Source organism: Falco punctatus, assembly GCF_963210335.1.
Source record: "Falco punctatus genome assembly, chromosome: Z".
Lineage (NCBI taxonomy): Eukaryota > Metazoa > Chordata > Aves > Falconiformes > Falconidae > Falco > Falco punctatus.
Window position 1 is genome coordinate 32464146 of NC_137586.1, and position 26532 is coordinate 32490677.

Here is a 26532-nt window from a genome sequence, read left to right on the forward strand (position 1 = left end):
CAGACGTTATATGGAATGGAACACCTCTTTGGTTAGCTTGGGTCAGCTGTCTGGCTATGTCCCCTCCCAAGATCCTGCCCAACGTCAGCCTGCTGTGGGAGGGGGTGGCAGAGTGCAGAGGGGTCAGGAGAGGTGGGGTAGCTGGGAGTGGGATGTTGGAGAGGCAGCCTTGGTGCTGTGCAAGCGCTGCTCAGCAGTAGTCAAAACTCGTGTGTTATCACCACCCTTCCAGCTACTAATACAAGCACAGCGCTGTGAGGACTGCTAGAATATAATCCCAACCATGTTCTAAAACTTCTTAAAAGATACTTTAACAGAGATTTAGTATACTTTTAAAAAATTTAGGAATTTTTTTTATTTACAACCTATGCTGGCATGTTTTGCATATGCTTAATTGACTTTGTGGAGCCCTCAAACATTACAAGTATTAACGAACATGCTCCTTTACAGAAGAAAAACACTATTAACTCTAAAGCAGGATTGAAACGTAAGCTAACAAAAGCATCTAGAAGCTGAGCCAGGAATTACTTTGTACCTTCCTCTTTCCTTGTGGTTTTTAATTTCCTTTTGCATACAAAATCATATCCATTACTTTTATTGTATTTAAGCATACACACTATAAGAACTTTACTGGGAGCGTTCTTGCATGTTATAAGGCAAAAGCTCAGACACTTACTAGAACTCCTGCAACTACTGTTAAAAGTTTTTTTTTACACATTGTACTGTTATCAATCATCAACCCAGGCCTACAAGGTCTCATCTACTTCAAAGGCACCCCTATTTGTATTGTATCCCCACTTTACAGATGAGAAAACTGAAGCACTAAAAGAAGAAAATGGTCCAGAATTTTTCAACAGGTCTGTTTCCCCTATCTGTGACTATCAGGACATACCAATAATGTCGAATAAAAACACTGTTATACCCATACATGGCCAGCCAATCTTTGATACACAGGCAACTGCTTTTTTCATACCTATGTGAATATTAATTTAACATCTTTTTCTTTCAGTAAAAATGCTTCAGACACCGCAATATAATGGTCACAGAGACTAACATGAAAAACTGTTTAGTATTTTTAAAACATATTTGATATATTAAGAAAAACACAGATGCAGTATTCTCAAAAACTAGGCCAGATTGTCACTAAACCCTTTTAAAATGGAGAACAAGTCAATGAAAATGTTACCTTTACAAATCTAATCTCACAGGCAGTTACACAGCTGAAATCATTTGAAAGACATTTGGGCAACAGCAAGAGGCAAAATCTAAGAATGCTTTTATACCCAAGTAACCTTAAGCAGCACCATTAAAAATAAAGCAACTATGTTTTGCAGGATTGGGGTGTCTAAGGTAAAATTTAACCCTCCAGCAAAAATCAAAAAGAGCAAAAACACAAGAATCCTTAGAAAAGCCTCATAGGCCACAATGCTGCTGCATCGGCACCTGCAAAAATCAATGCAACTTTTCAGATCATTTTCTGGTAAGCATCTTCTTATTTGCTTCTGCAAGTAAAGCAAAACAACTGTGATTCTTTTTGTTTGTTTGTTTTTTACAAACAAAATACAGGTAACATTCGTAAAGATCTGCAAGCTTTTCAAGTGACTTAAGAATATCCTGTCTTCTGCCATATTTGGGATATTTCTTCATGCACAGTAAGTGTGTCAAATGTATTAGTAAAAAGCAGTCACAACATGTGCAAAATTAGAGTGAAAAAGAAGCCGATATAGACACCATTTTTTAAAGAATTTCACAGTACAAGCTGGTATTTTGATCACTACTGAGATGAATTTTTATTCTGTGTAGAGCCCTGTATTCACTGGTATTTGGAATTTCTCTTACGAAATTCTGAATAGCTGCATCCTCTACTGTACGAGCTGTATTTTGAGGTCACTTCTAGTGAGAACTTAAGACCCATTAAAGGAACCAGAAACAAAAGCACTGCACTGTGTGTATACAGCACAAAAGAAATTAGAGTTCCTTAGTGTGTTTTCGTAGAAAGGCTTTAGAATTATTAAGTATTACAGCCTAAAAGTTAACAATATTTATTACTTCAGCTTGTAAGAATGTAAGCATCTTCACCTACAGAATCTGTTCACAAAAACCACTGATGAAATTATTATGATTTAAATTTCTATAGCCCAGACAATTAACACATAATATGTTTAGGTACTGATGATACATTTCTTATCACTACATTCATTTTTAGAAGTATTCACTTAATATAATTTATTGAGAGCACTATGTTAAACTAGTCCAATTAGGGCATAGCAAACTGAATGTAATGAGATCCACTTAAAATATAAGGCCTAAAATTGCACAGAATAGAAGCTTTTTGCAAATTTATACATTCCCATAATATCTAGTACAATATCCTTAGGCATGTTTAATCAGCATTTATGATGTTAATAATAACAGCAATAATAATAGTACATTAAATCTATGTTGGGCTCTTGGTAAGTTTAGATAGCAGTTACTTACAACGAAAGTGCAAAACAAAATGATGGCTTGTTCAGTTATGGTTCCCCCCTGTGTTAGAGTCACAGTACACTGCAAATGTATCAGGACCCCTTTAAGGAAACAGAAAGTTTCTGTTGCATAGACTGATCAGCGCCACCAAGAATAAACCTCATTTAGAATTACAGTTGAGCTGAGAACAGTGTGAGAGCACAAGGACATCAAAGCAAAACCAGTATGAGAATAGCAAAGTAAAACTCCTGGAAGACTGCTAGTGGAAAGAAAATAACAAATATTTTTAAATAAATAACTAGGATTCAGAATGTTTCCAAAAAAATCTTAAATACCATGTTATGTTTGTTGGGAGTTATACTTCGTTCTAGATAATACTTATGTAGTTTATCAAAGATATATTTAGAAAAGTCATAGACTGTTGAAAGTAAAAGGTTTTGTTCTTTTAAAACTAAAAAAAAAAACCCACCAGTGTGTTTAGTACCAACCCTGAGAACTCATAAAACTAGACTGAATTCTCAGCTTTTTAGCCTGTCTAGCAGAAAATATGACCATCCCCATAGTGTAGTAGCTCTATGAAATGCCCATTTCTTAAGTCTTCATGGTGCAGTGATGACAGTACAGACAGAGGTATCCCTCCCCTGGAGGGAAAGGCCAATATCAAAATGCTGTCATGTATTTACTGTCTGATTTCAAATTCCACTAGATTGCCTCACAGCACTTCTACAACAATTCATTTAATCGGCTGTGTCCCTAACTCCTTCTTGAAACAAATACAGGCTCACACTGCCCAGTCCCTACCCACTAACCCACACAGGCCCAATCTAGCCCACAGAGAATTTACATTTTAAGAGACTCTATCAGTGATTCACAGGACAGAACTGTTTTTATTTAAAACTGCTGTCAGAGCAAATTTGAAAATGTCTGGCTGTCACTGTTACTTTAGATTCTAAGGCCAGAATAGAAAAACCACAGTACTTTGGATACAGCAGATAAATCATTGTAATTCATTTCAAATATGTAAGTACCATATTTCCGATATAATAATTATACAACCGTCAAGTAAGCTTGGGATAGTATAGTTGAAGGATCATCATGGCATTCTTTCATCAGTTGAGAGTTATAGAAACATTTAGGATCTTTACAGATTTCATGTCATGAACTTCTGGTGATTCTGAAATTTCTTTGTTTGAGAAAAATTAAAGAAGTAAGACAAAACTACAATACACAGTAAAACCCACTACAATAATACTTCAACATGACTTTGTCTTTAATCAAGTCAATTCAGGATAATACCTAAGAAAAAAAGCAGCGCTTGCATTTACTATCAAATGGCACCAATTGCAAAATATCTAAAATTTTCCATCATGAGAGACACATGCAACTTATCTGGGAAAAAGCAGCAAGCTTCACTGAAACCGTAAGAACAGAACAGCTTGTATTTGCTTCATAAGGTTTCTCTTCAGTGCAGCAGCACCCCAAACTGTCAAAAGTTTCAGTTGCCTTAACACTCATACATAGCTTAGGAACATTAGGGCACCTGGCCAAAAAAAGCTGAAGTAGTCTGTATTTCAAGACTCCTAAGCAACAGCAGAAGCAACATAAGTTATCATGGAAAGTCCTTGGCATGAGAAATGAAGGCAAGAACAAAGCTATTTCCTTCAAACTTTCCTTGAAGAACAGTACTGAACAAACACTACGTGCTTGTTTTTGGCTGTGTTTTTGTTTGGTTGGTTGTTTTTCTCCCCTGGAGGTTTTATAGAGGCAAGATCATTCCTAATGCCTTGGATGGCAATACATCAGGATAAGCTCCTCTCAAACACCTCTGGATCTTGCTTATAGAACATACAAACCCAATCTTACTGGTGCATGGCAAGCACTCCTCATTGCTAGCTGCGAGATATAGCCCAACAATTGTAACAGCAGAAGCCTGTACGTAGGGTGTAGCCCACAGTAATTCTGAAGTCAGACAACCATGGTGATGATTCCATTTCTCCTGGAGAAACCAAATCAAACCACGTATCTCAGATAAAATTGCATTAAAGCTATACCCTGTTTCAGCCTTAAGAAACTGAAAATTAACTAAAGCTGTATAATTATAGAATCATAATACAGACATCAAATGCAGGATCACTTACCTTCCCAGAGGACTTGCTTCAGTTAGTCCATAAACCAAATGCACAAAGGACAGGAATGTGACTGTGTGGCCTGCTGGAAAACCTTACCTTCTTAGCCTTTAATTTTACAACCTAAGTAGTCTTATTACTTTCTAGCATAGTATACATGAGATTTTTATTTCATGTACAACCTATAAACACTTCTACTTTATCTCAGAGCTAATTTAAAAATGTTTCTTTCTTTTCAAGATATTCATAGAATCAAAGAATCATACAATGGTTTGGGTTGGAAGGGACCTTCAAAGATCATCTAGTTCTGCACACCAGCTGTGGGCAGGGACCCTTCCACTAAATCGGGTTGCACAAAGCCCCATCCAACCTTGAACACTTCCAGGGATTTTATGGACAACCTGTTCCAGTGTCTCACCACCCTCACAGTAAAAAATTTATTCCTAATATCTAACCTACATCTACCCTCTCTCAGTTTAAAGCAATTATCCCTTGCCCTGTCACAACATACTTTTCTGAAAAGTCCCTCTTCAGCTTTATTGTAGACCCATCTTTAAGTACTGGAATGCTGTTATAATGTCTCCCCAGAGCCTTCTCTTCTCCAGGCTGAACAACTCCAACTCTCAGCTTTTCTTCATAGAGAGTGCTCCATCCCTTTGATCATCTTTGTGGCCCTCCTCTAGAGTTGCTCCAATGGCTCATGTCCTTATTATGCTGGGGGCCCCAAAGCTGAACGCAGTACTCCCGGTGGGGTCTCACAAGAGCAGAATATAAGGGAAGAATCACCTCCTTCAACCCGCTGGGCATGCTTCTTTTGATGCAGCCCAGGATTCCTTGGCTTTCTGGGCTGCAAGTGCACATTGCTGGGTCACTCTGGGCTTTTTGTCCACTAACACTCCCAAGCCCTTTTCCTCAGGGCTGCTCTCAATCCTTTCTCCACCCAGACTGTATTTGTGCTTGGGATTGCCCCAACCCATGTGCAGGACCTTGCACACAGCCTTGCTGAACTTCATGAGGTTCATTCACAGAGGCCTGCCTCTCAAGTCTGTCAAGATCTTTCTAGATGGCATCACTTCCCTCCAATGTGTTGACTACACCACAACACACAGCTTGGTATTGTCGGTAAAGCTGCTGAGGGTGCACTCAATCCCACTGTCCATGCTGAAACGCTTAAACAGCACCACTCCTAACACCAACCCCTGAGGAACACCACTCATCACTTGGACATCGAGTTCTTGACCACAGCTCTTTGAGTGTAACCATCCAGGCAACTCCTTATCCACTTAGTAGCCCATCCATTAAACCCATATCTCTCAAGTTTAGAGACAAGGGTGTCATGAAGGACAGTGTCAAATGCTTTGCACAAGCCCAGGTAGATAACGTCAGCTGCTCCTCTCTTACACATCAGTGCTATAACCCCATCACAGAGGGTCACCAAATCTTTAAGGCACGACTTGCACTTAGTGAAGCCATGCTGGCTGTCACCATGAGCTCCATATTTTCCAGGTTATGTTCCATGATCTTTCCAAGCACAGAGAAGAGACTGACCAGCCTGTAGTTCCCTGTGTCTTATTTTTTCTCTTTTTAAAAATGGAGGTTATTTTTCTTTTTTTTTTTCCAGTCAAATGGAATTTCATTGCACTGCCATGCCAGGAGCCATGGATGCATCTCATCAGGTCCATGGACTTGTGCACCTTCAGGTTCCTTAAGTGGTCTTGAACTTGATCTTCTCCTACAGCAGGTGATTCTTCATTCTCCCTGTCCCTGCCTTTGCCTTCTGCAACTTAGGTAGTCTGGCTGGAACACTTGCCAATGAAGTCTGAAGCAAAAAGCCATTGAATACCTCAGCCTTCTCCATATCCCAGGTAACCAGGTCTCCTGATTCTTTCTGGAAAAGGTCACCATTTTCCCTAGCCGCCTTCTTATTACAAATATACCTAGAGATTCTTTTCTTGCTGTCCTGGTGACATTCCTGGTCAGATTTTATTCTGTCAGGACTTTAGCTTTCCTAACCTGGTCCCTGGCTGCTCAGACAGTTTCTCTCCATTCATCCCAGGCTACCTGTGCTTGCTTCTAGCCTCTGGAGTTCCTGGGTTTGGCTTGTTTTTGTTGTTTGTTTGTTTTTTGTTGTTGTTTTGGTTTGGGTTGGTTTGTTTTTTTTTTTTTTTTTTTTTTGGTGCACGTTTACCCAGGAGCTACATGTTCATCCATGCAGGCCTCCTGGCTTTTTTACATGACTTACTCTTTCCTGAGATCCATCGCTCCTGAGCTTGGAGGTGATCCTTGAATACTAAGCTTTCTTGGGCTTCTCTCTTTCCTCCAAGGCTCTACCCCATGGTGCTCCACCAAGCAGATCCCTGAAGAGGCCCAAGTCTGCTCTCCTGAAACCCAGGGTAGTGAGCTTGCTGTGCACTCTCCTTGCTGTCCTAAGGATCTTGAACTCCACCATTTCATGGACACTGCAGCCAAGGCTGCCCTTGAGCTTCACATTCTCCACCAGCCCCTCCCTGTTGATGAGAGCAAGATCCAACATAGCACCTCTCTTTGTTAACACTCCTACCACTTGGAGAAGGAAGTAATCATCCACGCATTCCAGGAAACCCCTAGATTACTTATGCCCTGCTGTGTTGTTCATCCAACAGATATTGGGGTGGTTAAAGTCCTCCATGAGTAACAGGGCTTGTGAATGTGAGGCTGCTCCTATCTGTCTATAGAAGGCCTTCATCCACTCGATCTTGCTGGTCAGGCAGCCTGTAGAAAACCTCCACTACAATGTCACCTGTCCCTGCCCTCCCATTAATCCTTACCCATAAGCTCTCAGTCGGCTCCTCATCCATTCCTGGGCAGAGCTCCATGCACTCCAGCTGGTCACTGAAATAGAGAGTGACCCGACCTCTTTATCTCCCCTTCGTGTTCTTCCTGAAGAGCCAGTATCCTTCCATTCCAACACTGCAGTCATAGGAGCCATCCCACCATGCCTCTGTGATAAGATCATAGCCCTGCAGGCTTGCCCACATCTCTAACTCCTCTTGTTTATTGCCCAGGCCAGGTGTGTTTGCATAGAGGCACTTAAGTTGGGCCCCCATGAAGCTGACTTACTGGCTAGAGTAGCTGGAATTCCTTTGTGCTACTATTCAGGTGTTCTGCTGATCTGTGATCTTCCTCCAGGCTCTGGGCATCTCTTTCTGGCACTGGCATCACACTGGTAGGAGTGGGATGGATTGCGGTTCTCCTCCCCCAGCACTTTTAGTTTAAAGCTTTCTTCATGAGCTTGGCAAGCCAAGTGAAGGTGTTCTTCCCCTCCTCTGATACATGTGCCCTATCAGCCTCCAATAAACCAGGTTTCTCAAAGCAAGTCCCAGGGTCTAAGAAGCTGAACCCTTGGCTGTGGCACTTGTCCTGTAACTATTTCTTGATTCACCAGATTCAACTGGCCTTTCAAACCCTTTCCCTTTGACCAGAAGTATTCATGACAAAAAACTGTGCTCCAGAGTCCCTTATCTCCGCTCCAAGGGCCCTGTAATCCTTGATACTCCTCAGACCGCTCCTGGCTATATCACTGATGCCTACATGAAACAACAGCATGGACCAACTCTCCCTTCCCTACTACAATAGCCTCCCTAGGTAATTCTTTCATCTACTTTTCTCACCCTTTATACAATTTGGTGCTTCTTTCTCCTAAGGTTGTGATTTATGTCTGACATACAGCCCTTCTGCTGCTACGGCTCTCCTCAGTCACCCACTTAACTTTCTTTAAATCACATTTAAACTGTAATTTTCTCCCCAATTTATAGCCATTTTTTTATGAGAACAAGATGCTTTAGGAATGTTAATGAGATATAGGACTTTAGTACATAGGTCTCTAGATCAATGTCATCTGTAAGCAGCACAGACCACTGAGGATTTGGTGGTGTTTTAATGAACCATGGAAGATACACTGATAGTCTCCATCAGACGCCAAGTGGTCAGATACATCACCCCAACGCTACAGAAAACAGTATGATACCTGTTCGGCACTGGCAGCAGAGAGGTCTGTCATAGAACAGGTATGGGAAATAAAGCTTCCAAACCAAGTGTATGTTACTCTCTCAGATGACAATAAAATTGCCTCAGCCCATCAATATGCAAGAACACTGGTCATCTACAGAATCTGCAGCAAATGTTACATTTTACAGAGTGGCCCTGCATTAATCAATACATAGATTTTAGATTAACAAACAGTAAATATCCTTGTCGTTTATGAGACTGCATATGAAACAGCACACTAAAACTGCAATGCATATTTGATTATGATGTTTAAAAGGTTACCCATCTTTGATGTATTTATCTTTTTGTTTATTTAGAACAATCTTATTCACTTATTTTAATGAATGTAATGCTCATTAAAGGAACAGGGGGAAAAAAGAGCAATAATTATGCTTCATGAAAACAGATGCCATCTTAAACTGCATACTCAGCTGTAACTAGACATGGTTTGCTACTGTTGCAACACCCCTCGTATGAGAAACTACATTTATTTTACCGCTAAAAAATTTAGAAAAACAGTCAAGAGACTAATTAATATGCAAGATTTGAAATACACTGAACCTACTGTCCTAGATCAGCAACAGGAGGCCAGCAAATCAGACACCAAAGATAGATTACACAGTAATGTCAAGTTTCCTAGTATTATTTAATGCCACTTTGCAGATGAAAAGAACATTTATTCAAAGATTTCAGGTCCAGAATATCATCTGAATTGTGACCTAATGCATTCAAATAATGCCACCTGAACACATCATTATCAAAATAGTACAGGTACAAATATATTCCTTCACCAAAATAGCCCTATTATCCATCAAAAATAAAAAGAAAAAAACCCATAAATTGTAAAAAATGAAGCTCAACATAGACAACAGAATCTGATTTTGATAACCAGGCATTCAAACCTGAATATTACTGTGTATTTTCTTATCTCATCTTTCAATAGCTCCTAGTGAAAACGTTTCTGTATTAGTCAACCTATGTTCAATTTGGTACGTTACTGGAAGTCTCCCAGGAGACTGGAGGTAGACAGATTGCCAGGCTTACAAAGCAAAATATTTTGAATTCTACACAACCTCAACTATACCTGTGCAATAACTGGCTTGTGTCAGATCTACCAGCGCTCATATATTTATTACACCCAAATGAAGCCTGTTTTTAACACCCATACAAATGACTGAGGGCTGATTGTAACAGTAAAGCAGCATAACCTCACACTGTTATAAAAGCACTTAAACAGGAGAAGACATGAGAAACTAAATTTTGGATTTGTCACATGACATTTGCAAAGAATCTTGAAAGTTTTCATTGCTTCAGGATGTTTTCCTACATTCTACATTCATTCTTCAACCAAATGGAATTAGGATGACCATAAAAGGACTAAGCTTCTTTTGGCATCATAGTACTTTATCCATTCATCATGTATTCTGCAAGATAATACTTTGCTTTAGTCAAAACAAGAATTGAAAAAAGACAGTGAAACAAAAAACTGGTCAGGAGCAGCTTGCCCCAGAAGTATTTCAAATTTTTGCACGATTACGTTGTTATAAATACAAAGCAGTGTCTCTTGAGACACATCTGCTACATATAACTAAATAAAAACACACACGATGATTTAATATTCATGATGAAAACACTCAAATGTTTTCATTTTTTAAATATTAGATAAAAATCCATGTAATAAAAATGGAAAGTGAAAGAAAAAGAAAGAACAAAGATAACAGAAAGCTGCCAAATTTTTATCCCACCAGTAATGTAATTCTCAGACAGGAAAATTTTTATTGAGAAATCTTGTGACACATTTTTCAGGGAATATTTCTGTTTAAAACTATTAGTGCTTCATTAAAAATTCTAGCTTTAATTCCTGTAACTTCAAACAAGTAATTTAAACATCAAAAATGTTCTAGTCCAAACTCAAAACAAAAAAGATTTAAGAGTCACAGTCAGTAATGATTACCCCCTGCAGTAACATTGGATCACTACAGAAACTAAAGATAAAAACTAGTACATTTTTCCAGGAAACTTTCCCCAAATTAATTCATGTATATGGAAACTGTTATGAAACATTGAAACTCGGGCTCAACTGACTTACCCTGCAGGAAAATAATTGTCGGGTTTCTTACCCTGTGCTGACGGAGTGTCTAAAATTAATTTGCTTACTCTCTGTCTACATACAGAAATCGTATAATCTAAACTACTTGAATCTAGGTATCTATATAGAAACCAGTAATCTACCTCCTGCATACTGTAACGGGCAGTTCATCAGCAAGCCTGCATGCACACAGTGTGTTACAGTAGCAGCAGCCGAACACTTCCCTTGTCATCTCTTCTCCTACGCAAGATCACACATACCATTAGCAACAAGTTGTGATGATCAGACCTAATGCTACCAGGAAAAAGACCACCTACATTGCTGGTATTGCAACCTGTGAGGAAAGCAACGAAGGAAGGAGGTAAGGAATAAGAAAAATAACAAAAAGCATTGTTCATCACCTAATGGTGATAAACGTAGAATTACCAGTAGCCTACAAGAGAATCTGGCAAATTAGATGAAGATGCATTGGAAAAGTACTTCAAGAAATGTCAGCATTTTATACATTCCATTAATCAAAAAAATCAACAAAACGTCAAAATATCAAGTTTATGGTGTTCAGAAAGAGCAACAAAACCTAATGATGCAATCTCAAGCTACCATGAAATTCTTCTGATTTATATGTGTGCTCATTTTTCTGTGTATGCATGCCTGAGACCTCACAACTAAAAAGAAGAGTAACCCAGAAAGGGATGCTTTTCACTTCCTAGGGAAAAATATTTAGCAATTTAAAAATATGAATCTATTTGGCTCAATTCTACATTATTTTTATGAGTCAACTGTGGGTGTAAACATTTCAATCCTGCAGAGAAAGTTACACAGGAAAGAATGTACATATACTAATTTGGCAAAAAATTGCTTTCTAAATAACTATGTTTTATAGAAGCCATAATCTGTTTTTCCTGTAGTGCTTTTCTGACAGCAGAAATAGATACAAGTTGTAATTTACTTGTATCACTTTCCTACTTTACTAGTGTCCAGTAAAATCATTCAAACAGCATGACAGATAAAAGGCAATAATGAAAAGCATTTTTGGTCTTCGGAGAGCTATAATGTGCACTGAATACAAACAGCATTTAGAGAACAAAAAATTTTAAAAAAATCATGTACTTAACAAAGTCGTGCTGTTACCTTCTAAGAAAACTCCTAAATATATTTCAGTATTCAGCAATGAAAAAGTTACGTAAAATGATGTGCATTGATCCAGTAATCCCCAAAGCTCTTAGAGTGACTTTAATTTACCTGAACACAGAACTGCTTTGAGAAAAGTCCTTCTAGACCTTGCCAAAATCTGACTGCAGGGAATGGCATATTTTTATAGTTATAAAAGCAGAACAACAAAAAAAGATGTCAAACACAAGGCCAATGGCAGCTGAAGCTATCATGTTTTTCACACGAATAACAATCAACAGTGTGAAAATTACAGGTGAAACAAGCTATGAAGTACAAGATGAAAAGAAAGTTGATCATGACTGATAGTAAAATATTTTTAGGAATAGCAGCCTGTGCAACGTAGAGGCTAAAAGGTGTATAAAACAGAAAATTAACATGAACGTTTGCACACCATATATGTGTATTTCACTAGAAGGCTGTTTTTGCTGAAGTTTATGGTCAAATTAGAAGACCATAAAGAGTCCATGTTGTTTTAAATGTAATGTTTGTATACTACTGTATTCTAATTACCACTGATGTCAACAGGACACAAAATTAGACCTTCAAGACTTCAGTTTATGTTTCCATTTCGATTTTACTTTTTAAGGAAAACTGAATGCTATCCATGATTAGGGTTCCCATTTAGTACTTTCTTCCAAGGTTGAAGTGTGACCTTCTAATCATGTGTGTTACAACTGCACATACCAAAAGGACATCAAAACAATTACTTCAGTTATATTACTGGCTGAAAATACGGATACAGAGTAGCTACAAAAACTATTGCTTTAAAAAAATCTAACATGGGGGAGGGGGGGGGGGGGGGAACAAACCACCAACCAACCAGTATCAGATTCTATACATATCGGGTTCTCTGTCCTACAAAATTAGGCAAAAATATTAATTCTGTGACAGCTTTTATTCTCATGTAGCAAGAGAAATCTGGGGCTCATTGTTACAATGCCAAGAAATACTCTCTTGGCTCTACCTTTATTTGACTCATATGATTCATATCACCCTATCTGTGATTAATATTAGGTTTTAGCACATGTACAGAAAGTCATCTGATTCCTCCATATTAGAAAGTTTATTCCCCTACTGACAAATTTGTGTGCACTAAATTCTACAAAACTGTGTAAGGGATGGAAGACTGCACTAAAGTACAGGGACAAAGAGAAAACTGGAAGACTGAAGCCCAGTAGTGGTTCATGTAATTTAATAAAATTCTATTTTAAAACCAAAGCAAGCTTATGCTACACACGTCAATGTCAGCAAATCTAGCTGTTCAAATCATACTGATTTAAAAGACTCTTCTAACTACCTAAAGAAAACACACCTTCATACTCTTAGATATTTTTGCAAGTACAGATAGGACTTCCGAAGTCTTTTGGCCTTCAGCTCATCTACCTTGATGAAAATGTACAAAAGGCAGTCAAATTAAACAAAAAGCAAACACAGAAGAGCAGCATTATAAGAAGCATTAAAGCTTTTGAAGGAAAAAGGCTGGAATCTCTTAAGAGGAGGTAACACTAAAGCTAAAGAATCGTCGACTTAAAGCTCTTTTTAAAACAAAGATATGTTTTAATGTCAGGTACAAATCCACAAAAAGTAAATTACTTATGCATCATAATTTACAATGAAATGCCAACTACTATCCACATTCAGTTCCACAGACTTACACCCAACATCAAACAGTTCACTGTTTTCAGTGTTTGCAGAATTCTTTCTGAAGTGCAAAACAGAAGCTGCTGAAATAGTTTAACAAAATTATTTCCCCATCACCAATTCAACATAATTGTAAATGACTACAAGGCACATACTATGAAACAACATAAAACAGCACAAGCCCAGTGAAGAAACCCACTGATTTACCTTGTAATACATAACCTATTCCTGCTAATTTCTTCAGTAACCAAATTGGGAACTACTTTACCAGTCCCTTCATCCTTCACATAACACAATAGAATTTCTGTTCTGCAATTCTTCCACAAGAGGAATCACTACCAGTAAGATTATGTTCTGTTTAAAACTTTATTTCCCTCCTAGGACTTTACGAGTTTCACCTTTAACAATGTAATGCTGTATTTTGTTAGTCATCTTAAAAACAAGTAGGTATGACAGTGAAATGCAAAAGAAAACCTGATTAGAACAGACACGGTAAAAAATTGTTTAGCATATGCTGTACCTCTGAATCTTTGCACAGATCTCTGCTCATATTTGGCTAAACAATGAAATAGATCTTCACCAAAATATTAGCGCTTATGAATCAATGAAAAAAATACCTTGGCTTGATTTGGTTCAGCGTTTCAGCCCTGCATGGTGGTTTGGTTAAAGACACAAAATCCTGACAGAGTGATGCCTATGACAGTGTTCTTGTATCATCTAAGATTTTTTAAAAGTGTATTCATGAACTCAAGTGTTCATACTTACAGAACAGATTGTGTCTCGTTATGGACCTCTCATTTATTAGTATTTTTTCCTGTTGTCAAATATCAGTGTTCCATATTGTACACAAATTTAAACATAGCCTGTTTCACATTTAGGTAGTTTGGGGATGCTTTGCTTGCTCTGAATACAAAGTGAAAAGGAAAATACACTATCAAATAGAAGTATTAGTATATTACTTTCCGTAAAACAAGGAAAGCAGTAAACTATTCCACATCTAGTCAGCTGTGATACTAATACTGATTTGCACAATCTGAAGAAAAAGGCACAAAATACAGCAAAGCAGAAATCAGCTTTTTTTAAGTTCCCTTCCACAAAGTTGTGTTCAACTTAAATAAATAAATAAATAAATAAATAGAATAATTTTTAAAAGATCACTATAGTGTGCATACTTGGTTTTGAACCACACACATGCTTCTTTTTTAAACCTACATACACTCTCACGGATTTCAACGATGTTACAGAGTGGTGAACTTACCTAGATATACAGTTGCGCGTATGGGTGAACCTCACTTCTCTATTGCATTCTAAAACATTCTAAAACAGAAGTGGTTTTCTTCACCCTTTCTGTCCTTGCTTACATTTTCATATATATGTTTTCACATTTTTACACTTCTACTATATATAATGACAGAACAAAAAATCAGTTCCTGCTAACTTGCTGTGCAATTAAATCCATTTGATACCGTGGGAGTTTGTGCATGGATAAACTGAACCATATGCAGCACACAGTTCTTATTACTGAGGAGTTCTTATACACAAGGATTGTCTATATATATATATATATAGACAATAAATACATATACATATAAATATAAATATATATACAATATATACAATAAAGCTCATTTACAATCAATCCTTCATTAATCTACAACAAAAATTTTTCTTCCTAACACTTAAAAAATACTACTGACATTTCCTCTCTCATTTGGTGTGTTTAACAGTGGCAGCAGCCATAGATGTTCTGTATTTTTAAAGTCATTTCAGGAGATCTGGTTACATGACTCTCAGCATCTATAGTTATTTTTAGCTATATGTCTATAAAGAACTTTTTTCTTCAAAGTTATCCTTACATTTCCAGATAATTAGTAAAGGATAAGAGCAGAGTGAAAATTAGAGTGTTTTACAAGCAGGGTGGTTGGTTTGTTTGTTTTTTCCTGTATTATTCATACTCTGTTAGGCAAGGACACAAATCAGGGACTAAATTCTAGACTGTAAACTGCAGGAGATACCTACAAGGATCCTCTTATGTATAACGATGCAAATAGTAAAAGGATTTTTGCAAAGTACAGCTGACTGGGCTAGTTTTTATCATTCTGCAGATCGCTGTAATCTCTCTGTCTGGGCAGCATATTTGTGATGCACAAGTGTACGATTCCTTCATACCTCTGAGACATCCTAAAACTGCAGCTCTAAAATTATTTTTGATAGTTCAAGTACACACTAACAATGCAAAGGAATATATTATATACACACCACCTGTCCCCTATATAGAAATCCAATAAAGGACTGCACAGCTATCTAAAATTATGTCTGTTTAGTATTGTTTATTCTGAGTTCTGTGATTCTGCCCATCTGAAAGTATTAAGTAATTCCTGATTGTCATTTAAACAGTTAAACATCAACTCACACCACTGATGCTAGTTCAATTACGAGTTACTTGATTACCAGTTACATGATAAGCCCTCTCACACAGCTGTAACTTTTAATGTAGGCACATCTTACAATTAGTAAAATACCCATGAAATCTATAGTTCAAATAAAGGGAAACCACAAGACTTCTGAAGGATAAGCTTCACCTATAGTTTGTGTTAAGAAGCATCAGAAAACTGTTTTATTGTTTTCACAGTCTAAGTCTGAAAGGGAATTGCTGAACGTAAAAGATACCTTCACAGTCCTCCAAAGGAAGACTGGGTTTTGTAAGGAATACCGTGGTATCTTCAAGGGGACACTGTGGGGAAGAAATATTTGAGATGGACCTCCTATCCTTCTCCAGTCTACATACCATTAAGAAAAGCAGAAAAATCATCAGCATTATAGTAAAACACTGGTGAAAATTAGAGACGAGAAAATCTGAATACATTTTTCTTTTCAGCAAGTTTGAAGGTAAAAAAGAAAAAAAGGAAACATTTTATCAGGAAACAAAGAACTGATAAATCAAAATGTTAATCTGCCAAACATCTACACTATTTGTAAACAGAAAGCAGTCAAAACATTGACAAGATCTGCCACACATTCTGAAGTACAAGGTTTCAGTTAAATGAATTTCTGAAAACTGCTTTTTGTATGAACAGAACTCTGAAAATGTGCAAGTACTGAAAGCCATGTCTGTACCAAAAGCCAAAAGAACTAATTCTGAAAGAAGCTTTGAGCTCTGCATATATTCAGACAAGCTGCACAACTTCAGTATTAGCTTTGAACCACTACAAAGGGCAACCAAAATTGCAATTAAACATCTGTGTTAAGGGTGCGGTTACCTGCACTCTCAGCAAAACACAGAGTCTCAGCTTCTATGACTTCATTCCCAACAGCGGAACCATATACTCCTAGCTCCCCTCCACAGCTACTAAATTATTAAATATACGCAACTCCAGTCAGCAGCAGAAATCTAGTAATAGAACCGAATCTGGAGCAGTCATCTACCCTACACTAACTGAAACAAAACTTACAAATCCAAAGTCGAGGGAAATCCTGCTTATTGTTCCATGTGTGTATTTATATGCCTAAGTCAAGAAAAGCAGCCATTGTTAACCACTAAGTAGGTGGAATAATAACTATCAGTAAAAAACTACAGTGAGAATCTGCTTTAAAATTCTCAAACGCATAAAACATAGCGAAGCAAATACTAAGAAAAGTACAGTGAGTGTGACAATGTCTGACAAATGTTGTCTATTAATGAAATGTAACGCTTCAAAACATTCATACAGCAGTTTTGTGTTCTCCTGAAAAACATCTAGATGATTCTCCTGGAAAACCCACCACTGAAGTGAGCTTGAAAGACTGGGAACCTATACTCCTGAAGTTTCTCACCAGAAGATGAACTAGCAACTCTTTTACCAGATAGTTCATCTGTGAGAACAAACTATCAGTATTGTTTTGCAATAAAAACTGACTTGCTCTGACAGAAATGGGGGTTAAGGAACTGAATTCAGCTGAATTAACACACTTAAATTGAAGGCTGTACCTGGAAAGAAGCACTCACACTTGAATTTAAATCTGCTACTTCTGCATCTAGAGACAGAAACACCAAAATGGCACCAGAGATATATATTTCTTTGTTGTTCCACTCATGCAGTTCTCCAGACACAAGCCAGGAGAAGCTGTCAAGCAGGTCTGTTTCTCTTACTGTGTTCCCTCTTTTAATGTGGAGAACCTCCTGATGTGAAAAATGGGAAGATGTCACAGATAACCAAAAGGCAATGTTGTATCCTACCCAAGACATAAAAGAAAGCACAGAACTTCTTTAAAAAATATCCCAGAGTTACTCATAAACCTCAATGAAGGCAGCAGGTGTACACGTATTGATGTGGTGTTTTAAGTACAGCAATGGATAGGAAAATCTATATTGAAAGACTGCTTTGTAGATTTCTATACATAGTCAAAGAATTAGAGATTAATGCGAAAAGGACAAGCCCATAACACTTAGCCCAAGATTAAAAAAAAAAAAACAAATGAAGCCTTTGAGATCCTAATGACAATAGGTTTCAGAGTGAATTGCTAGAACATAACAAATATTCATAATTCAAGTAACATTCTGAAATAAGGACAGCCTACGGAGCCATTCCCAGAGTTTTTGAGAGTTCACAACATCAGCTATTATCAAACAATGAGAAACAAAAACTGCTACAAAGAGTTACCTTTAAGTAATACCTGAAGACTCATTCAAGACAGAGTGATGTACACAATGGAAGAGCTGGAGTGAAGTAGGCATCAGTATTTCTTCAGTAACACATATTTCTCCTTGATTTACTAACTGCCATTTTTCATATGAAGGACAGACCTCCAGCTAAAATGTTCCCAGCAATGCAAAACCAGGGCTGACAACAACTTGGAGAAAGAAGAGGCAGGGAAGGGGCATCCCCAGTCACAGCAGTCAAATTGGCATGAAGCCTGTGGCAGTTTTGCTTCACTGGGAAACTTCTGAGGTTGTAAATTTCAGTCTTTACTCTTTCAAGTGGCTAAATTCAGGTTTCTCCCACCCCAAAATTCTTCAATGTTCTCAAGTGTTCTTTCCGTTAAATATGCAATAGTTATTAACACCGTTAATAACTCTCCAAGCAACAGGTTCCAACTGCAGAAAACACCTCTGCCTAATTTTCTAACTGGCACCTGCAATGTGAAGTTAATTGAAAGCAAAAAATGTCACATCAAAATGGCAAGTTCCTCACCTCTTTACAATGATGACAAAAAAAAAAGCTGGAAAACCAGTAACACAGTTCATGAATTTATCTATTAAAGAGAATAGATCTGTTAAGCACTGGTTACTATATAAGTATTTCTAGCAACTCATTCATCACCATAGAAAAATCCCATCATACCTTTCTTCTACACACAACAATTTATTTCCATCTTTTAAATTAATATCTCTCTCTAAACTGGACTACTGCAGAGATCAGCAAAGATGAAACAATAGTTTTAAGTCCATTGCACCTTTCAGAGGTTATGCAATCCCAAGTAACAAGTAGAAAGACAGAGTTTATAAATTAGAATTGTTTGAAGATAGAGAAATCCACATGTCTAAGAAATCCAGTAGTTATTTTCATGCTTTCTAATAAATTTGGAATAAGATCACCCTTGTGCACCAGATTAATAAAGCAATCCAATGAATAAATCAGCCAGGGATACAATCCTAGGAAGAGCCCTTATAGGGATTACATTGACTAGAAGGACACATATCTGATCCATCAAGTACAGCTGAAGAGTTGGAAAATAAAGTTCCTTTTTACGTATATATAGTATTTACTCTATTTAGTTCAAAACCGTCTAGAAATTTCCAAGCTAACTGAAATACTATTGCTAAAGTCTTAACACTGTTTTTTTTACAGAGTCACTGTAATCATGCGAAATTAAACCCAAGGAATGCTAGGATTCTTACAGAGGTATGATTGCTTCTGCAGGCATTCACTGCCACCTGTTAGCATTACAAAGTACAATGCTCTCTTCATTATCTACTGCCATTGATATATTTATATTTTTCATCTAGTCAGTATGCTGAAACTTCATGTGACCATTTAAGGCAGCTTTTGGTAATGTTAAATGGGAAACAGGTGTAAATTCTACATATTGACTTTGTGACAATAAAATTTTACATTAATTATCCACTTCCCTTTAACAGAAATAAAAATGCATTAGAGTATCATTAATATCAACTAAGGCAAATATTTCTTTAAGTTAATACGATATGTTTTCTTTCACATGACATGTACAATAGAAAAATTCAACGCTTCTCATGTCAAGCAAAAATAATATCCAAAGATATCCAAATCATCAAACAAGGTAAGCAAAATAATTTTGCTGTTCGGAAGGCTCGGTTAATCAATAGATCATTGATGCACTTAATGATAATTTGCAAAAGTCCATTATTCATGAAATGGATGAAAAATGAAAAAAAAAAAAAAACAAACACAAGCCACCAAACTTACCAGTGAATGCTTTCGTTATTTATGGTAAAATTTATTGGTAAATCATGAATATTTATTACTTAAGCAAAAACAGTTTTCCAAATAAAGTTGATGGCATGCTGCCAATAAGTAGAATACATAGGCATTTGGCAAAATGCCATTTCCTTGATGCAAAGCTGTCCTAAAGTGATTCTTGTTGGATATGTATTTCTCTTTACCAAAATGCTTCTTACTCCCTAATTTATGAGAGACTATAAATCAATTCATCTGATGTTTTATTAAGCTTTCTCCTCCATATTTTAATTTAACCACTACTAGAATTATCCAAAGTAAAAACTTCTATTATTTAAGCAAAGACACAAAGGCACTATAGATCCGATCCAAACAATGCTGCTGTCAAAGGAAATCTTTCTCACTAACCACTGAGGGTTTTCAGCCTATTAGGACAGCTCTTCTAAGGCTTGACTGAAAAATCCACATATACCATTAAGGTACAAATTAACACAAACAGTTCAAAAAAGCTCTGAAAGCTTAACAATAAAACAGCACGTTTTGTTGTGCAGCTTTCTCTGCCAAGATTCACTTTTCAATAGCTAATCACATAACCGTATATCAAGAAAAATCTTCAACAGCTCAAGAAAGGTAGACAATCCATAAAGGAAGTCTGAAAGTCTGATCTTAACAAACACTTCTGAAAGGACACGGCAGAGCTATCAAAACTATCCATCTCTATTGGCAATACATATTGTCATACCCAAACTAAAGAAGGTAACACTAAATACCATTTACCCTTTCTATCTAACAAATATGTACCCTTTCATCACTGAAGAGTATCAACTATGCCTTGGTAAAGCTTGCTGAAAACGGTTAATGTATATTTTTACCAGAAAAAAACCCACACCCTATTTTTAGGTGAAAGAGTAAGTTCGTGCTTAGTAAAAACTTTATGCATATCTGATACAATTGAAATCGTAAGTCAACAGCGTAAATTGCAAATTTCCATTGTTTAAAATAGTATGTAAGTAGTTCTAAATAAAGTCACATAACTGTATTTACTTTTTATAGCCCTTTCTGGGTGTTTCTGTGAAACAGAAGGGCATACTCATGACTAAATTTGTCTTTATTATTCATAAATTTACTCACTATCACTAGTATAAGTATCTTCCTGAACCATGCTGCAATACAAGGTCAGCACTGAACATACCTAGCTGTTTTGTTTTTTTTTTTCTTGAGATATTCTATTGGTTACGTTGGCGTAGAGACATAAGGCTGTAAATTCCTATCCTCCATCAGTACCACTGACCTCAGAGCAAACCCCACAACTGGCTACAGGCATTCAACATCCATCATTGCTCCTGAAACCTAATCTTTCAGGGAAGGACAGCTGCACTGGGCAGCAGTTAAGCAGCTTTCTAAGATACACTATCATCCCAAACAAACAAAAATAAATAAATAAAACTTCCTGTCCTACTTTCCGATCAGTGTTTTAGAAATCTTTCATTGCATGCACTTCACACCAAATAAATTACTTTTATCTACACACAGGCAGACAAAGTTCTCATCTAGTATTCACAGACCATTTTTTTAAAACTTTCTTACACGTAAAATATAGCTGGTTGCTTACTAATAACAAATGGTCAAATTGTTTGTTACAAAGATGTAGCAAAAGAGGTAAAGAAATGATGCACTTGACATGCACAGTACCGAAAACCAAAGAAGGCAATCTCTGGTTCTACATTTACAAACTGCCTTTTAGAAAAAGACCTCCCTGCTTACAGTAAATCCAACAGAGGGAGAAAGCCCCTTCCTTTAAGAAAAGTAAAAAGAAAACAAAATTTAAAATGTGATCCATGGAAGTTTAGTTATGTAGATGAACAAAGACAAATTAATCATGCCTCCACGCTGAAAATCATGACACATCTGCTTCATAAACCCTTTTTTCTGTTGCACAAAAGAGATGAAAGAAAGGTATAGAATACAGAATATCTCTGTGTATTTTTGCGACTTCAATAAGATCAATTTTATCATATTTTTTCAGAAAAAATAAAAAGCATTGTTCTTTAATAATGAGTGTTTCACTTTTACAAAAGCATGCAGAAATGTGAAGAAAAAAAGAGAAGAGAAGAGAAGAGAAGAGAAGAGAAGAGAAGAGAAGACAGTAGAAATGGCAGTCTCATTATTGCTTGTACACAAATTTCACCTTTCTTTGGGAAAGCTTTATAAAAAGAAAACACCCTACAGACAATTTAAAAATGCAGTTAATTTTTTAATTCAATCAGCATTGTCAAGCAAGCAGAATTACTGACTCTAAACTTAGCAAACAATTATTTTCTAAAGGTCAGAAAGCCTATGATATTGTTACCAGAATGTATTTGAATATGCTCTCACTGAGTCAAAGCAAGTAACAAAACCCCAAATTTCTGGGTAAAACCAGTGAATAATCCAAGATGAGACACTGAAATTGAAATGGGATCGGGCAAATTTGCAAAAGAAATGTATAGCTATTTGTAAATTTAGGCCTTAATCCAAATTTGTTTCAATCAGGTGGGCACTGACTATATTCTTGATGAGAATCAGCAGATTATGCCATCTAAAAAGGCAGATTTTACACACCACTTACTGAACTCCGACTTACACATACATAATCGCCAGAACACTAAAAACTGTAAAAGAAAGAGCGATATACTCGCTTGTGTTACTCCGTACACCACATCTGATGCGCTGTTTGGGAAAAAAAGTACACATTATCTGACTACAACAATATGTGAGCAGTTCGGCTGGCACTAACTAGGACATCCATTTTGATTGTCTGCAAACAACATATTAATTTGTGTACCAGTGGAGCGACTCTAATAATTGGAGGATTACTGAAAAACTCAACTCTACTATGCTTAACAATAAAGAAGCACAGTGCAGGGCATGATAGGATAATAGGGCAAGTCCTCTGGTATAATAAACCAAAAGTGCCTAAAAGTCCATCATTTTCAGTTGGCAGAGAAGGAGGAAATTTTCTCCACAGTCTTTGCATTTGAAAGAACACACAGAATCTCCAGCAGATATCAGACACGCAATTATAAACAGGGGAACTGATTTTTGCAAATCTCTATACGTTTTGGAACTCTACTGCAAGATCAATCACCTTTTTCGTTGTGGATTACTTTGGTTACTGTGCTACTAAGCTTACGGACAAGGCTGTCACAACATATAAGCATAAGATGCTGTAAGTCTTTTTATTTTAGGGAAGTATGGACTATGTGTACCTGCTGATGTAGTTACAAATAAACTGATAAACAGACTATTTAGGGTGAACTGTCGCTTTAATATAAAGAACCTGAATAATAATCATGTTTTTAAAAAGCAATGCTTTCAGTATTTACAACCTACTTTCTTGAATGTAACATGATTTTTTACAAACCGTTTGTATTATCTTGTAGCTATTTCCCCTGCATTTTAGCTATCCACCTCCTACAGGAAAACACAAAGATGCAATTGTTTTAATAAATATTACCAATCACCAACCGAAAGCCATCTGAGCTTAAGAAATGTAAGTTAAAATTGTGCAATAGCGGGCATATGGTTCTATCAATGCACAGCGGCTTAAACAAGTGAAGTGAAGCTTGTTGGAAAGGAATTTACAGGCAAAGCACTCTCATGCAATCTTTTTCTACATCATCAGATTTCTCCAGTTGTACTGCAGCTTTCACAGTAGTAGATCACCAAGAGAAGTAATGCTTCCTCTTTACTCCTACTTGTAAATCACTAATAGTATATGAAGGAGTATTTTTAAATGCAGACTCTTGCTTTAGGCTGCCAAGTTGCCAGTGTACCCTCATTAATTAGCTTCATTTAAGGCCTTTACCAAAGAAAAAAAAAAAGGATTAAGCAAATAAACAACTCACAAAGTATGTTAAATTGAAAGTTTTCATAAAAATATTGTATGTTCTCTGTGTTATGCCAACTGTTTTTAAATAGAATTACAATGTAAGCAAGCTCCTGTTACAACAGACGGCATTACGTGACTCTGACACTGAAATTAAAACAGTAAATATCTATACCTTTTCTCAAATTTTAAAGAACAAAGGTTAAAAATCACCACAATCTTATAGAAAAATGAAACAATGATTTGTAGACCTGTACTGTATTATTTCTTTTGATATCCAAAGTGCAAATGAAGTGCCTATCCTCTGCATTTTGAAGACACCACCTTGGTTTACAGACACATAGTAAGACTTACAGTTTTGAACAGATGTTTATCATTTGAGACCTTTAAAGTGGATTTCATTACATTTCATCAAGACTTTACCTAAGGGCACACACGCATATTTCAGAAAATTAAACTCAGTCAATATTTGCACAACTGTTGTCCATAATACAACAAAAACCTTCTTGCTGAAACTGGCCAAATACCACATTATACATAAAACTCTGCTGTTTTAAAGACAGCTTATTAAAAAATTAAAAAAACATAGGGAAACTGCATTTTGATTGTATGACCTTACTGTGATTCAGCTTGAAAATCCTTTTAAATGAGAATTTTCAAAGAGCTTAGTAACGGAAGTTCATTTTGAAGGAAATCCAATATGCAAATATTTCAGCTGTGCTCTCTTACAAATTCTCTGCCTTGCCAGTTTGAAAAACTGAAAATCAACAATGGAACAGTGTAAGTATACTTGACCTTATTGCCTAATGTCTATGAAGAATGCTACGGCTGGTGGATTTTAAATTTCTGAAACTGACACTCTTAAATGTGTAGTGCATCTTCAGCCCAGATCCCATAAATGCTGACTACACTCCAGCCAAAGCCTTGGAGCTGCCACACTCTCAAACTTACGTAACACTTACAAAGCTAGTTTAAATACAACATCAGTTTATGTCTGTTCCTGCCTTGAAGTAATCCTGTTTAGTTTATCTTTTAACCCTACACTTGCATGGAACAGTACCATTACTAATCAAATAGAAGATACATACAGGCAATAAATCTGATTTTCTCATCTTACAGAACATATGAAATGCAGGGAGACACTCAAATCCAACTTTGCCCAAAATCTGTACCTCCTGAGTCAATGTTTATCCCCAGCTTCAACAGCACACAGCAAAGCAGGGAGGAAAGAACTATGTTGGACACTACACACGAGTGGGGAAAATGGATGAAGTATGGTAAAAAACCCAACCAAATAATATACAATTTGTATGCAGTAAGTATGTATACAGTAAGTAACTGCAGTCTCATTCATCAGTGAGGAATAAATTAATGGCAACTTTGCTTTTGACATTAGGCACCTGTGTAAAATATGTCTGGTGAAAGAGTGAGCATATGTCATGTACCGGTATTTGCTGTACGAGAGCAGTTTATACAGGCCCCTAGTGGCTCAGCACACACAGCAGCAGATGAGGGGGATTCCTACTCTTCAGCTTGTTAGTTTTGGTCCCTGCATTATTCAAACACAGGAACAAAAGGCAATCTTAAAAATGAAAGGTCAGTCACTGACCAGACTCAAATCACGAGTTCTTGAGTTCTTTCACACACCCCCAAATCTGTTCTTGCAAACCCTCCTCTCAGACTGAGCACCGATTTACTATCTCCCATTGAGTTCACTGACATGGCTGGAGTCTGAGTTACATAACTGTCACAGCAGAACGCTTACTTCACTTTATTCTTCAGCGCTCATTTTAAAAGTAGTATGACTGGTGGGTCTAAAAGCAGGTCCTAAGACCCATTCCTGAAATCTAGAAATACCGAGATACTGTTTCCCTCCTCTCCACACACCATTCCTGACAGCTTGCCATAGCACACACAAACCATTATGAATTTCTTAGTGCCTTCTTAGAGTAGAAGTCTTTTACTTAGGGAAAGCTTTCAGAGCTTTAAGTGGATACAGAAAAGCTATACATCATTTCTGCACTGAGAGAAATCTAAATATACTCCACCATATTACCACAAGTGACAAAACTAAAATTGGAAAGCTACTCCTGTAAAAAGTCTCTCATTAAATCCTTCTTCCTTTCTATATAACACTCAGTGCCTTGAAAATCCCATGCCAGTACATTTACAGCTTTTAGCAATTTTGACTGGGCAAAATTTGACAGCTGAATTTATTAAACTGACCAGTTTGTCAATTTAACACATTAAAAGAGCAGTAACAGAAGATCTCATGAGACGGCATTTAAAGAACATGTCAAAAAATTGCCATATTAAAGTAATATACAAGTACATATGATTGTATTTAGGAGAGCGGAGAATCTTTTTTTTCTTCAGAGTTGCTCTGTTCAATAAGAATTGTAGGAGCTTTGTGTGCTCCCAACCCAGGAGAAAATGATGTAATTTACTACACACTTTTACAGCAAGAAAAGTACTGACTGTTACAACATTATAAACCACTAGCAGATACAAGAGGAAGGAAAAATATGGTACATATACATTTTCCCATTTCTGGATCAAAATTTCCAATAAATGTCCTGATATTACAGCAGTTGGTTGCGCCTGAACAAAGGTACATCAGAAGCAATCTCTGAAAGGCTGTGAAGATAATCACAACTTCTCACATTAATCCTAAGTTTAGAAGGATATAGGCTTCCCCAAAAATACTCGCATCTGCAAAAACGAAAC

At 36.8% G+C, this 26532-nt stretch overlaps 1 protein-coding gene across 20 annotated transcripts in view; it reads right to left on the reverse strand.

The window, feature by feature from the left end:
- Window positions 1-26532, reverse strand: part of PTPRD (protein tyrosine phosphatase receptor type D) — a 467311-nt gene that overhangs the window by 350425 nt on the left and 90354 nt on the right. The window lies entirely within an intron of this gene.